Raw genomic sequence first — 15,842 nt, 5'->3', positions numbered from 1 at the left:
GCTTTCAAAATAAAAGTTTTGATACAATCAAAGATGGCATACTGGCCAAAGAAAGAAAGAAGGTTGAATGAACTAGAGACTAGTCGGGTGACTTATCTTGAATTTTGGGTAATGTTGCCGACTATGTCGCTTAAAGGCCACTCATTGTGGATCTTCTGAATGAGACACTTTGTAGTACTGGTCACATACTCCGGTAAGCCTACTTCGGCTAATCCAATACTAAGACGAATGCCCACGCACTGGGAGTGGAGAGATGGTGGGAGTAGCGTGTACCCTCGTGGCTGGAATGTGGCCGGATTTGAGGTGTGCTGTGCTCTCGGATGGTGTGGAGACGGCTTAGTATAGAAGGATCCGGTAGCGAGGTTGATATATGCAAGATTCAGTTCTACATATGTCATGTGATAAGGAATCCCCAGCTGGGACTTGAATCAATTCGAATTGCTGGTGCTCCACGAATATGGAGACTCGATTCATTACAGAAGCAATGCAGGACTGGTGAATTACTAAAATATGAGAAAAAGAATGGAATATGGAAATGTATATTTAGTTGAGATAATGAACAACAAGAACTAGTGGTAAAACTTGAAAATAGAATGAAGAATAGTAAGCATTTGGCAAAGAACTTTTGAATCTTGCTACATCCTTACCTTGCCCAAACCCCTGCATCTCCAAAGTCTTACACCCCATTACGTCAGGTTAGTCTTGTTGAGTACCGTTGTACTCAGGGTTTGTTAACCCTTGTTGCAGGTGAGTCACATGCGCAGGCTTGTTTTGGTCCCTGCTGCATGTCTGTGTTTAAAGTCAATGATGATGAGGAGTGATGAATGGCCTCTGGACAAGGCACTAGTTTGTATGATAAATAAAGCTAATGTAATATTATCCTGCTACTATGGTTGTATGACACTTATGGTATTGTAAGTTTGAAAACAACTGGTTTGTAATTTTGTTATCTTAAGACTTCCGCTATCTTTTACTCTGGTATATATTTGAATAAACTGTTGTAATCTGCAATGACTGTGATTGGGATCCTGTTTGAAAAGAGAATCGTGGATGATTCGGGTTTCCTGAGGACACCCGACAGACCTGTTGAGTTGTTGGGAACTCGTGTACGCTATCCAAGGTCTGTTAAGACAACGATAGGTGCATGTGGGCCCAATTCCTTAAGAGGTTTTGCCACAAGTGGCCCAAGCTATGTAGCCTGAACGATGTACCATGTTCTCTCCATTAGTAATAAAAGTATGGTTTTTGATATCAATCTTGTTGAGTTGTGCGTATCAGCCACTGATCTAGGGACTAATACATGATGCATAGAGGACCCTAGAATTAGGGGCCTGATAGTAAGGGATGAAGAATGTTGGGATCGGAGTGCGCTTCAAAGGCTCGCCTTACCTTTGCTTAAATAGCCCCACCTCAAGACATGAGCGGGGAAGGAACCATCAAGATGCGTGATTTGTGCGATCACCCACATGGGTCACGAGCGACGGCACGGCGAAGATGACGGGTCATGGAAAACAAGGCGATTTACATTCACTTGCACATTTCATACTCATCTATAAAAAGCCAGTCTCGATGGGACTTTCATTTTCATTAAATAGGCACAATTACCAACTTTATATGAGTCATGAAAGTATGGAATGAACATTCAACAATAAAGTGGTTTGAATTTGTTTGCTGACCCCTTAATTTGTTTCTCTGTGTTGCTTTCCCCAGACCGTTTGATACGGCGATATAGATCGATCACTATTAGATATAGCAAAAACCAGTGTCATTCGATCTAATTGCATGCATAATTGTTTATAAAACTGAAATGTTTCAAAATGCATGTAATTTTTTTATAGATGGGGTGTCTAGATGGAAAGTGTAATGAGTTTAGAAAGGAATCGTATTTGCTACCTCGTCCATTGGATTTGCATACGATTGCACCGAGCGAGAGCAGGAGTTAAGGCGAGGCCACATCTCCCACGATCTTAGTGGAGCACTCTTATCCCTGAAACAGCATTAGAAGTTGGATGGAGAAAATTGGCTGCACCACTCGGCTCATTGCAAATTCCCACGCTTCTCAGAGGGTATTCCAAGAACTCATGTTGTAGCCCCTGCTTGGCCGCCTCCCCCGCCTCCTCCTTAATCAATGTACGTTGATCATGCCGCTCCACCTCTCCAGCCCTCTGGCTCGCTGCTATCCACATGCCATAGCTCCATCCATAGCCCTCATGGCTATGAGGTGGCACCCCATGTCGCTGTTGCTAGCACTCCCTACTGATCTAGCCATTGAGATCGCCAACCACCTCGCTGCAACCTTAGAGCGGCCCATGGATGACCTCCACAGCCTACGAGTGACCTGCTCATTCATGCACCGCATCTGCAGTGACCCTACCATCGGTCATCGCATAGCAAATGGACCAGTGTAGATGCGGCGCGACATCATGGAACAATCTTGACAACTACTACACCCTCGTTGCTAGCCTCACCCAACTTGGCAACCCGGAGGCTTGCTTCCTCATCGGGATACCAATGGTATTCACGGATAAGCATAGCCCCTAACCATGCCTCAATGATCTCTCCCGTGCCACTAATGGCAGGCACAAAGTGGCAGCCTATCTGGTCGCCATATTGCTCTATAGGCACAATGACGATGCCGCCAATGATGACACTGTGCGGTGGTACATAAGACAGGTTGAGGGTGAGGAAGAATCATGGGCGGTGGTGGCAGGTGGTGGGCGGCACCTAGGACCAACAAGTAGGTGGCTACACAATAAGGGGTGTGTTGTGCCGCCAAGTGGCTGCCAATGTGATCATCCAAACAACATGGGGAAAGATACTGCTGCCACTGCTGGCACAGGTGCACGGTGACCATTCGTGCGCAGGCAGTGTCTACGGCCGTGTAGATAGATGGGAAGGAAGGGATGTATTTTGCGGTGAGGACTACAGGCTTTCTCAAGAATTTGAGTTGTTCGCATGGGAAATGGGAATAAGAAACTATATGTAGTTCGCTTTTGATTTTCTGTTGCTTTTGCTTCTTTGTTCTTTTGTTTCAATATTATTTGTAGTGCCTGTAACTTAAGATGAATTAATAATAGACTATATCTACAATGGTTGGCACTTTAAGTTTCATTTTCTAGAAAACAACGTGTTATATCTGGCAGATCAAAGGACGCCTGTATGCACACCATATGATTCGGATAAGTGTACACATAATTGTGCACATGTACAAAGTTTTCTCTATGTTCCTTTGCTAGCCATGTGTCTAACCTGCCACTGCAATAACGAGTGTCATTTGATCTAATAGCACAAATGTTCACCGTTTGATATAGATGTTTACCTAGACCGATCACCATTACATACTGCAGAAACCAGTGTCATCTGATCTATTATGCACATGATGGATCTAGATGCAACAACATTCTTATACCCTACATACAATCTATGGGTCTAGGAAGGCAGATAGGACAACGTCCTTCACACTTGTAGCCGCCACGATAGCCTTTGCGGTAGCATTGAAGTTGCTGACCAGCTCCTCCTACACCCTTGGGTCAGTGTTGACCAGGAAGCCAGGCTCTTGGCGATGAAGATCATGGCTGGAGTGAAGCTATGCCACGGCCAGGGTGATGCCCACCCCTTAGTGAATCTGTTGAGTGGCAACCAACCTAATGCGTGACGGCATGGCCCGCAGACGGTCCTCAAGCAGAAGACCCTCGGGGTTCACACCCTCCACCACATCAAGGGCCACCTCTCAAAGAGCGGCCCACTCCTCAAAGCTTGACAATAGAGACACTATCGAAACAAAGGTCATGGACACAAGGATAGAGCCCCTCGGCAAAGGGAACCCTACCTATCATTCTGGCCTGGGCATCGGCCGCCGCCGCCCATGCGGTGGCAGTTTCCCACTCCATAGCATCGAGGGCTATAACACCCCAGTGTTAAGCATTGCATTTGGCATTTGCATTTCATGAGCACAAGCATCATCCAAGCATTCATGAACATGAGCATATGAAATTTCATCTCATTCTTATACATTATCACATGAAATGTTGATTTTATATATATGCTTATGCTTGCAATCATGTATGACCAATGTATGAGACAGTTGGGAGGTCATGAAAACACCTTAGACACATCTAGGATGGTAAATGGAACAATGTTTGTATTCATGACATAGACCAATTTTGCTTCTAAGTGTTGGTTTCATTTGAAATGCCATTTTCATGATACTAGTTTGACTAAAGTTGAACAGTAGCTTAGAGTGTTTGCATGCTTATGTGACCTAAATAAAAGTTGTAGTTATTGTCATGAGTAACACACTTTATTTAAGGGTCATGAGCTAATTTAGTGTCTAACCTGGTCAAATAGAGTTCACAATTATCAACAAAATGTTGTTTTCAAAACTTGAAATCTTTCTATGTTGAAACTATTTTCAGTTTCAAAGTAACTCACTTTGGAGCAATGTAGTTTGTAAACCAGTGAGAATTAGATTATGGTTTCTAAACTAAAGTTGCAGATCTCACATAGCTCTACTACTTTTGCTAATACCATTTTCACTGATTCACCATGGATTAGGAGTTACAGGTACATGAACTTGTTGTGTCAATCGTCGGTGGTAGGCCTGAAACTGGCCAGGGCAGCGCGGCGTCGTGGCCGACCAGCCATAGGTCGTGGCCACCGCATGGCATACACGCACCAAGGCTAGGCCACGTAGCGGCCGGGCGAGCACTAAAGAGGTCGTCGAGCGTCTCTGCCCTCACTCTCTTTCTCTCGCTCGCTCTCGCACTCGCCGAGCGGAACCGCAGCGCTGTTGTCGCTGCTGCACCTCCGCTGAGCTTGCTCACTACCGCCATTGCGCCATTGTGCAATAGCTCATGCACACAGCTCTACCACCACCTCCTCCATCTTGTCGACCTGCTAGCACCACCATTTGAGCAAGGGTAAGACTGCATTACGTGTCATCATCGCCGCCATGGCCACAGAGCGCCGTCGAGCTCTAAGCTCACCGTGGCCAGTCTTATCCACTGCTCTTCCTACCTCTTTCTTCCTAATTTTGTCATTGCCTTAGGCCATAAAATGCTCACATCATCGTTGTTTAACCGCTACCGCCGCCGTCACGCGGGAACGTGCGCCACCGCCGTGCGTGTCTGCCATGGTAGCAAGCACGCGCTCACCGCCACCAACTTCACTAGCCGCCCTTAGCTAGCTCTAGCACCCATTACCATGTCGCCTATAGGTGTTGCACCTTCCCTGATGATGGAGACCTACCTTTGGCCACTGTGTCATTAGAACAGTGACACCACCGCCATGCTCTTTGCGCCGCCGTGTTGCCATGCACGTGGTCAGAGCTCACCGCCGCTTCACCATGGCATGATCCGCACCATAGAGCTCCGCTAGGGTTTGTAGATGCCGTAACAGTGCTTGCCAGGCCATGCCATCATTGGGGATGGCTGAAGCACCACCGCGCTGCCATGCTTGCCGGCGAGCTAGCTCCTGTGATCCTCTGTGCGAACCAAGGGTACCTGTAGATGCGGAATAGGATGGGGAACATGTTGGTGCCGACCTCGTTGCCGATGACCTCGCCGTTGACGAGCTTCTCGCTGGTCAAGCCACGCCTCTATTCTATGTCACTGACATGTGGGTCCCATTGACTCATGGGTCCCAGCTATCAGTTGGTTTTTGAATTGTTTTCTAGATTTATTTTCACAAATTTGATAGCAAACTTCAAAAACTCATATCTAGAGCTAGGAGTGTCCAAATGGGGTGAACCAAATTTTGTTGGTTTCATCTTGAAGTTTAATATTTGATAAAAAATATGAAATCTACTATTTAGGGTATTTTTCTGGGTGAATTAGATTGAGTAAGATAAGTGCTTTTAAAATAGTTTATAGCTTGTAAATTGCATAACTTAAGCTAGGAAGATGATAAAATTGTGATTCAAATTTTGCTGGTCTTGTGTTGACATTGTCTAGCTAGGAAAAATACTAATCCTATAGTAAGCATAATTGAAATATGGTATGCCTATTTAATTCTAATTAATTGTTAGTTTCTAGTGAAATTAATTAGGGTAAAAATACATAACATATGATCATACAAATTTTTACACAATATTCTTATGCTAGGAGGAAAGTAAGAAAAATATTAAATCTATTCTTTGGCACTTTTCACTATGCTAAACTATTTTTGCTAAAATAAGCCTATGTAACTTGTCATTTTTGTAACGGTATCTATACTTATCCAAATGGCATGAAATTTCTACAGAAGACTATTAGGGTCATTTATAGGCTACTACAATTTTCTCAAGATTTATTAAGCAATGGAAATATTCATCCTTTAAATCACCTTATTATCTAAGAAAATTAATAAATGAATATAAATAAATTAGTTAGGCTAAACCATGATGTTTTTTTTGTGGTGTGGGTGATGCATATAATATGTTGATACTATTAGTGAAGATTAGAAGTATTTGTTTATAGGCAACTAGTTAATTATTGCTTTATAATTCAACTAGATGGCTGCATATATAGTTTCTGTTGTGGTGATGATTTCATGATGATAATGATCTTTTCTGTAAAGATGGTTAATAACAAAGTTGTACATAACTTACTGATCTACCTTTTGTTAAATTTTCATAGTCATAGGCCTTTTGGTTTAAGAATTATGGCTGTTAGAAGTCTGTTGTCAGAAATGCTTGCTCTCTGGATAGATCTGAATTATTGAATTGTTTGACCTAGATAACTGTTGAATAACATTAAGAGGATTAAAAGAACCTAGAGTATGAATCTAAAGTGTGACAGTGATCACTTTCCTTTATACCCAGTTAAGGACTTAAGGTGGCTAATTAAGTACTAACTTGGGGTTTTCCATTTCGTCGTCCATACAACGTGCTATTGTATGGATACCATTCACTTGAGTGGTAATGTATGGATCAAATGCCTCTACACCCAAGGTAAGATGCCACTCATCATCACAGTGGCATGACCGCAAGATGTGAGCATGAGGTCTAATGGGAAGAGTTAGCTTTGATACTGAAGTATATATATGCCTCGTATATATATAGAAGTATTTAATTGTGGGTTAGCTTTGATATGACTGTATATGCAGATTTATATGTATGTATGGGACGTATTTACTCTCGGGTAGCTTTATACGGAAGTATATATATGGGTATATATATATAGAAGTATTTAGATTGCAACCTAGAGCCTAGATTTACATTCTACATATATAATTATGGGGTTGGGCTGAAATGAAATTCTTGTGCAGGTACACTAACAGCGAAACGTGTAGCCTGACTAGTTACGTTATATATGAGAGAACATGTGTATGCCACCATGTATGTTGTTAGAAGTTTAATTTACCTAAGTTTGTGAGGACGTACGGAATGTACATGCATCATGATAAATCATCATTATTACATACTTGCATTGTTCCTCCCCTTATAAATCTCTTACTTGGTTATGTAACTCTTATCCATTATGACGTTGTCTCAAGAGAGTTGCACCATGTTGTTGGTATAGATGGCAACACCGGCTGGAAGTGAGAATTTCCTGTTGATGTTTGGTACCCTTGCCCTACTTTGGAGTGTCTTGCATTATGCGGGGTATTACGAACCACCCCTCTATTACTAGAATGAATTATACCTGGAGGGACAACCATGGTATGAAGTACAGTTGACCATGCTAGCTCGTAACCAAGCACCCTTCTGGCAGGAATGGAGGGTAGAATCTGAAGGCAGAACTCCTTGGGAAGCTGCCCAAGTAGTGGCTTTTGAGGTGCTGAGTCAGATATGTCAGCAACATGGGGATGAGCTTACCGACAGTGCCACTAGTACTTTTCCTTGGGTGGATCCATCCACAACAATATGGGCACAGTGCAACAACAATGCAATGATCTGAGACTAGGATGAGCGGGTAGACAGTTTGAGTCCTGCTATGAGTGCAATGTTTGCAGTGATGAAGATGTTCTATACTTGTTAGGACACCAGGGACTTCTGGTAGGAGTCCTATACCACTTGCATGGATAGGCTCATGAGAGCCAAAGCTGCATAGCATAAGCTAAGGAAGCATGTGTGCAAGCACAAAAAGGCAGCAAGTGAAGCTCGATGGGAAACTGATCAAGCTTATGTAGCATTGGGAAATCTCCACACCCAAATGGAGCAAGTTGATCAATAGAGAGCTACCACCCAAGAGGCAAGAGTGGATGATTAGGCAATGCTAGCAGGACTGTGGGAGCAGCTGGAGGCCGCTCGTGCCGAGGTGCTCACGGCTATGCGCCAGCAGATCTAATCAAACAACCATGCAACCCTGGCAGAAGTAGCATGAAATAGAGCTAAAGCCCTAACCGTGCAGCAGGACCATGTCGAGAGGGACTTGCGCCAGCAGCTTGCATAGTCCAAGAACATGGTGGTTGATCTTTAGCATGAGGTGCATTTTCTGAACAACCAACTCACCCAATCCTTGATGAGGAAGAGGAAGATCTAGAGATGTTAGTTGAAGATGATAGTTGGGAGGAAGAAGAAGTAGAGCTAGAGGATGAGGATGAGGCTATCTCCGATCTCGACAGTGAGCACGCTGAAGATTAGAGTCGCCTAGTGACTAGTTAAAGCACTAGATGTATCCTAGTTATTCATGTAATGGACTTGTAGCTTGAAGTTTGGTATTCGTGATTTGACTTAAGTGTAATATTGGCACATTGCATGTCATTTCACTATGGGTTGAACTTTAATGAAATTCTAGTTTCATTTTACTGGTGGATTATGACATGCATGTTAACACACTGCGAGCATGATAAGTGATCAAATTGGTGATGTCATGTTGCGAGAATGAATTATTATGCCCCTGTATTATTGTATGAATTTAAGATTTTCTCCAGTAACTTTAGTTTGACATGATTACACAATTCATCTGCAATCTCCTAACATCATCCAATAATCACTTATTGTTGCAACATTGCAGATGACTCGCACTCACACTGGAGCAGGCACCTACCAAGGTGGCAATGATGGTGACTTACCACCACCGCCATCACCGTCTGCGAATGAATTCTTCGCATAGTTCGTGGGTAGTCAGAGAACAATGGAGGATACGTTGTGCCTCATTACGTAGAACATCGCTCATGCCCGGCAACAACATCAAGGTCCTAAGCCTAATCAATACAGCTCTTTCAAGGATTTCCATGACACCAAGCCTCCTATCTTCAAGGTGGCCGAAGAACCGCTCCAAGCAGATGAATGGCTAAACACGATCAAGGAAAAGTTCCATTTGTTGAGGGTTACTGAGCATTAGAAGGCAGAATATGCATCCCATCAATTACAGGGACCGACCGGGATATGGTGGACCCATTTCCTATCCTCTCTACCTGCCAACTCATAGGTCACATGGGAGCAGTTTAAGTTAGCCTTTAGGGGACATCACATTCCCTTGGAGCTAATGCGCAAGAAAGCAGCTGAGTTCATGCGACTCACACAAGGGACCAAGACCCTTATGGAATACATGCATGCCTTCAACAATTTGTCCCGTTATGCCCCAGGGTTCATCGATACAAAGGAAAAGAAGATAGAAAGTTTCAAGAGAGGCCTTGGCACTAAGCTAATGAAGACTATTGCCAACTCAAGGTGTACCACATACAATGAGTTCATTAGCGATGCCTTGACTCAGGAGAACCAGAACAATTTGCACACAGCAGCAAAGGGCCGCAAGAGAGCAGCAGAGGCAGGTGCCTCAGGATCTTCCTAGTCTAGAGCTCCAATGGCGGCTAGGCCATAGTTTTGTCCACCAGTACCTAAGTTTAGGCCTCCTCTGCCAAAATCTCAAGCCAATCACCCCTAAAAGACATTTTGCAGGGCATTCACCATTATACTACCCAAGGGAAACGGAGGGTAAGGAACCTTACTAGGACCAAGGAGCAATCAGCCATGCTTCAACTATAATCAGTTGGGCCATTAGGCCAAGGAGTGCCCCCATCCCAAGAAAAATGGCAATCAAAACTAGGGTAATCAGAAACAGGTAAATCCAAAAGCACGTCCTAGATACGTGCATTACACAGCTGTTGAAGAAGTTCCTACGGGAGAAGTTGTCACTGTTGGTATGTTTCTTATTAACAAACATCCCGCCATTGTTTTATTTGATTCTGGAGCTTCTCATTCATTTATGAGCCAAGCATTTGCATCTAAGTATGATAAAAAAAATAATTGAGGTAAACAAGGGTGGTTATAGTATAAGTGCAGCTAGGGCTACTATCTCTACAAATCAGATAGTCAAGGATGTGCTCATCTCTATACAAGAGAGGGAGTACACACTGGATCTGATAGTATTGCCTAGATTAGCCATATATGTGATCTTAGGCATGAAATGGATGAGCGACCATGGAGTTCTCATTGACACTAGCACTAGGACAATTATGTTGAGAGAACCAAAGGGAGGTAATGCTTTTGTAGTACCACTTCCCTAAAGTTTTTATCTCCAAAACTTGTCTTGTGCTATCCAAGCCACTACCCTTTGTGATATTCTAGTGGTTTGTGAGTTTCCTGATGTATTTCTAGATGAGTTGCCGGGTTTACTGCCTTATAGGGATGTGGAATTTAAGATTGAGTTAGTGCCAGGTACGACGCCTATCTCAAGAAGACCCTATAGGATGCCACCAAATGAGTTAGCTAAACTTAAAATTCAGTTACAAGAACTATTGGACAAAGGTCTCATTCAACCTAGTTTGTCTCCATGGGAATGTTCAGCTTTATTTGTAAAGAAGAAGGACAAGTCCTTGAGAATGTGTGTGGATTATAGGCCGCTTAACGCTATGACCATTAAGAACAAGTATCCTTTGCCTCGTATCGATATCTTGTTCAATCAGTTGGCAAAAGCAAAGGTATTCTCTAAGATTGACTTGAGGTCAGGCTATCATCATATTAAGATCAGGTCAGAGGATATACCTAAAACAGCTTTCTCCACTAGGTATGGCTTGTATGAGTATTTGGTCATGTCTTTTGGACTAACAAATGCTCCTGCCTACTTCATGTACTTGATGAATTTGGTATTCATGCCTGAGCTCGACAAGTTTGTGGTTGTGTTTATCGATGATATCTTGATTTACTCGAAGAATGAGGCAAACCATGCAAAGCATCTGAGAGTTGTTTTGTCTAGATTGAGGGAACATAAGTTATATGCCAAGTTCAGCAAGTGTGAATTATGGTTGAGCAAAGTACCTTTCTTGGGTCACATCTTATCTAAAGATGGAATTTATGTAGACCCATCTAAAGTACAAGAGTTCATGGATTGGAAGGCCCTGACTTCGGTTCATGAACTTTAGAGTTTTCTATGGCTAGCAGGTTACCATTGTCATTTCATCCCTGATTTTTCCAAGATAGCTAAGCCCATGACCAAACTACTCTAGAAGGATGAAAAGTTCAGTTGGATGCTAGAGTGGGAAGCTGATTTTTACACCCTAAGGACCTTGTTAACTACAGCTCTGGTTATAGCACAACCCGACATTGAAAAGCCTTTTGATGTGTTCTGTGATGCATCGGGTATAGGTTTGGGGTGTGTGCTCATGCAAAAAGGTTGAGTTATTGCCTATGCTTCTCGGTAGTTGAGAAAGCATGAAGTCAATTATCCTATGCAATGATTTAGAGCTTGCAAGCAGTTGTTCATGTGTTGAAGATATGGAGACATTACTTGTTGGGAAACATATGTCACATATATACTGACCACAAAAGTCTCAAATATATCTTCACTCAACATGAGCTGAACATGAGGCAGCGAAGATGGTTAGAGATAATCAAGGACTACAATTTGGAAGTGCACTACCATCCAAGTAGGACTAATGTTGTAGCAGATGCACTTAGTCAGAAATCTCATTATAACACTTTGGAAGCCTTGTTGGAAGATGGATTTAATTTGTTACATCCTGTTGTGCTACACAATAATCACTGTCAGTTGCTCACTTGAGAGCAAAATCATAGAATTGCAGAAGACAGATGTAGGTGTAGTTCACATCAAGGCAAAGATGAAAGAACAAGAAACCAAGCATTTTAGGTTGGATGAAAGAAGTGTGCTATGGTTTGAGGACCGACTTGTGGTACCGAAAGACCGTGAGCTTAGAAATTAAATTTTAGATGAAGCTCATTCATCCAAGTTGTCTATCCATCTGGGTAGTAGCAAAATGTATCAAGATTTGAAAACCCATTTTTGGTGGACCAAGATGAAGAAAGAGATCACCGCCTATGTCGCTAGGTGTGATAATTGCAGTAGAGTCAAGACCATTCATTTGAAATCTGCTAGATTACTTCAGCCATTGTCTATCGCAGGTTGGAAATCAGAGGAAATAAGTATGGACTTTATTACAGGCCTTCCGTTGACACAGCAAGGTCATGATTCTATATGGGTCATTGTAGATCTCTTTACCAAGTCAGTGCATTTTATACTGGTTAACACAGCGTATCATGTGGGGAAGTACGTTGAGTTGTACGTTTCTCAGATCAGTGAGACTACATGAAGTACCAAGGACCATAATCTCAGATCGGGGACCACAATTTATAGCTTGTTTCTAGGAACACTTGCACTAGGCCTTGGGAACTAAACTAATCAGAAGTTCAGCATATCATCCACAAACTTTGGGACAGACCGAGCGAGTAAACCAGATCTTAGAAGATATATTGAGAGCCTGTGTTATATCTTCTAAGGGTTCATGGGAAATGTGGCTACCTTTAGCCGAGTTCTCCTACAACAACAGTTATCAAGCGAGCATCAAGATGGCTCCTTTTGAAGCCTTGTACGATCAGAAATGTAGAACTCCCTTGAATTGGATTAAGCCTAGAGAAAGAAGATATTTTGGCATTGACTTTGTCACCGAAGCTGAAGAATAGGTACGCATTATCCAATAGCATATGAAAGCAGCTCAATCAAGACAAAAGAGTTATGTTGATAAAAGAAGAAGACCACTAACTTTTGAATTGGGAGATTATGTGTACTTAAAAGTGTCACCCATGAAAGGAATGCAGATATTTAGAGTAAAAAGAAAGCTTGCGCCTAGATATGTAGGGCCATACAAGATTATTGAACGGAAAGGAAATGTCGCCTACAAGTTACAACTTCCTCCAGAGATGAGTGCTATATTCGATGTCTTCCATGTTTCTCAGTTGAAAAGATGTCTTTGCATACCTGAGGAAGCCATTGCACCCACCAACTTTAAGCTCCAATCGGATTTGACCTATGAAGAGAAACCAATCCGAGTGCTAGAAGTAATGGAAAGAGTAACATAGAGCAAGGTCATTAAGTTCTACAAAGTGGTGTGGAATAACCACAGTGAACAAGATGCCACGTGGGAATGGGAGGATTATTTACGTGAGGTTTATCCCGCCTTTTATGAGGAATGGTAGGTCTTTCAAATCTCAGGACGAGATTCCTATAAGGGAGAGGGGCTGTAACACCCTAGTGTTAAGCATTGCATTTGGCATATGCATTTCATGAGCACAAGCATCATCCAAGCATTCATGAACATGAGCATATGAAATTTCATCTCATTCTTATACAATATCACATGAAATGTTGATTTTATATATATGCTTATGGTTGCAATCATGTGTGACCAATGTATGAGATGGTTTGGAGGTCATGAAAAACACCTTAGACACATCTAGGATGGTAAATGGAACAATGTTTGTGTTCATGACATAGACCAATTTTGCTTCTAAGTGTTGGTTTCATTTGAAATGCCATTTTCATGATACTAGTTTGACTAAAGTTGAACAGTAGCTTAGATTGTTTGCATGGCTATGTGACCTAAATAAAAGTTGTAGTACTTGTCATGGGTAACAAACTTTATTCAAGGGTCATGAGCTAATTCAGTGTCTAACATGGTCAAATAGAGTTCACAAGTATCAACAAAATGTTGTTTTCAAAACTTGAAATTTTTCTAAGTGTTGGAACTATTTTCAATTTTAAAGTAACTCACTTTAGAGCAATGTAGTTTGTAAACAAGTGAGAATTAGATGATGCTTCCTAAAGTAAAGTTGGATATCTCACATAGCTCTATAACTTTTACTATACCATTTTCACTGATTCACCACGGATTAGGAGTTACAGGTACATAACTTGCATTGTCATCGGTGGTAGGCCTGAAACAAGCCGGGGCAGCGCGGCGTCGTGGCCGATCGGCCACAGGCCATGCCGCTACATGGTGCACATGCGCTGAGGCTAGGCCATGTAGTGGCCGAGTGAGCGCTGAAGAGGCTGCCGAGCGTCCCTACCCTCACTCACGCCCTCACTCTCTTTCTCTGCTCGCTCTCGTGCTCACCGAGCGGAACCGCAGCGGCCGTCGTCGCCGCACCTCCACCGAACTTGCTCACTACCGCCACATGCCATTGTGTAATAGCTCATGCAAACAACTCCACCACCACCTTGTCCACCTTGCTGACCCGCTAGCACCACCATTCGAGCAAGGGTAAGGCCACATTACGCATCACCGTCGCCACCATGGCCACGGAGCCACCGAGCTCTGAGCTCACCATGGCCAGTCTTATCCACCGCTCCTCCTACCTCTTTCTTCCTGGTTTCATCATTGCCTTAGGCCATAAGATGCTCATGTCGTCGCTGTTTAACCGCTACCGCCGTCGTCACACGGGAATGCACGCTGCCACCGTGTGCGTCCGCCATGGCTGCAAACACGCACTCGCCGCCACTGACTTCACCGGCTGCCCTTAGCCTGCTCTAGCACCTGTCACCATGTTGCCTATAGGTGTTGCACCTTCCCCGATGATGTAGACCTACCTTCGGCCACCGTCTCATCGGAGCGGTGAGACCACAGCCATGCTCTGTGCACCGCCGTGCCGCCATGCATGTGGCCGGAGCTCACCTCCGCTTCACCATGGTTCGATCCGCACCATAGAGCTCCGCTAGGGTTTGTAGATGCCGTAGCCATGCTCGCCTGGCCATGCCATTGTCGGGGATGGCTAGAACCACCGCGCGCCACCACCGAGCTGCCATGCTCGCCGGTGAGCTAGCTCCGATGATCCTCCGTGCGAACCAAGGGTACCTGTAGGTGCAGAATAGGATGGGGAACATGTTGGTGCCGACCTCGTCGCTGGTGACCTCGCCATCAATGAGCTTCTTGTCGGTCAAGCCACGCCTTTGTTCTGTGTCACTGACATGTGGGTCCCAGCTGTCAGTCGGTTTTTGAATTGTTTTCTGGATTTATTTTCACAAATTTGAATGCAAACTTAAAAAATTCATATCTAGAGCTAGGAGTCTCCAAATGGGGTGAACCAAATTTTTTTGGTTTCATCTTGAAGTGTACAATTTGAAAAAAATATGAAATATATTGTTTAGGGTATTTTTCTAGATAATTAAATTGAGTAAGATAAGTGCTTTTAAAATAGTTTCTAGATTATAAATTGCATAACTTGAGCTAGGAAGGTGATAAAATTGTGATTCCAATTTTGCTGGTCTTGTGTTGATATGCTCTAGATAGGAAAAATACTAAACCTATAGTAAGCATACTTAAAATATGGTCTTCCTATTTAATTCTAATTAATTGCTAGTTTCTAGTGAAATTAATTGGGGTAAAAATACATAACATATGATAATACAAATTTTTACATAGTATTCTTATGCTAGGAGGAAAGTAAGAAAAATATTAAATCTGTTGTTTGACACTTTTCACTAGACTAAACTATTTTTGCTGAAATAAGCCTTCGTAACTTGTCATTTTTGTAAATGTAGCTGTAGTCAACAAAATGGCATGAAATTTGTACATTAGACTATTAGGGTCATTTTTAGACTACTATAATTTTCTCAGGATTTATTAAGCAATAGAAATATTCATCCTTTAAATCACCTTATTATCTAAGGAAATTAATAAATGAATAT

The sequence above is a fragment of the Miscanthus floridulus genome, chromosome 6 (assembly GCF_019320115.1).
Source record: "Miscanthus floridulus cultivar M001 chromosome 6, ASM1932011v1, whole genome shotgun sequence".
Lineage (NCBI taxonomy): Eukaryota > Viridiplantae > Streptophyta > Magnoliopsida > Poales > Poaceae > Miscanthus > Miscanthus floridulus.
Note: the sequence above shows the minus strand (reverse complement) of the source record.